The sequence below is a fragment of the Solanum tuberosum genome, unplaced genomic scaffold, assembly GCF_000226075.1.
Source record: "Solanum tuberosum cultivar DM 1-3 516 R44 unplaced genomic scaffold, SolTub_3.0 scf00004, whole genome shotgun sequence".
NCBI lineage: Eukaryota > Viridiplantae > Streptophyta > Magnoliopsida > Solanales > Solanaceae > Solanum > Solanum tuberosum.
The window spans coordinates 149,019-149,489 of NW_006238930.1; positions in this window are offsets into that span (position 1 = coordinate 149,019).

Sequence of the window (471 nt, forward strand, 5' to 3'; positions counted from 1 at the left end):
TGATCACTAAACCAACAGTACTCCTTTTAGTGAATAGTGAGTAATCCAATTGACTTTGACTGTAGCCTGAAGTACACAAAGCTTCAGTAAGCTTGGCATTCCACTGCCTGGAAGCCTGCTTGAGGCCATACAAGGACTTAACAAGCTTGCATACATGGTGCTTATCTCCAGTGTTAAAACCCTTAGGTAACTCCATATACACTTCTTCAAAGAGATCACCTTGTAAAAACGCATTAAACACATCCATTTGGTAAATAGGCCAGTTCTCAACTGCAGCCAATGCAATGAGGGATCTCACAGTAACCATTTTGACTACAGGAGCAAATGTTTCCTGATAATCAATACCCTCTGTCTGGCTATAACCTTTTGCAACAAGTCTTGCTTTGTATCTATCAACCTGTCCATCTGCTTTATATTTGATCTTAAACACCCATTTACAGCCAATAGCAGACTTATGCTCAGGCAATTTCA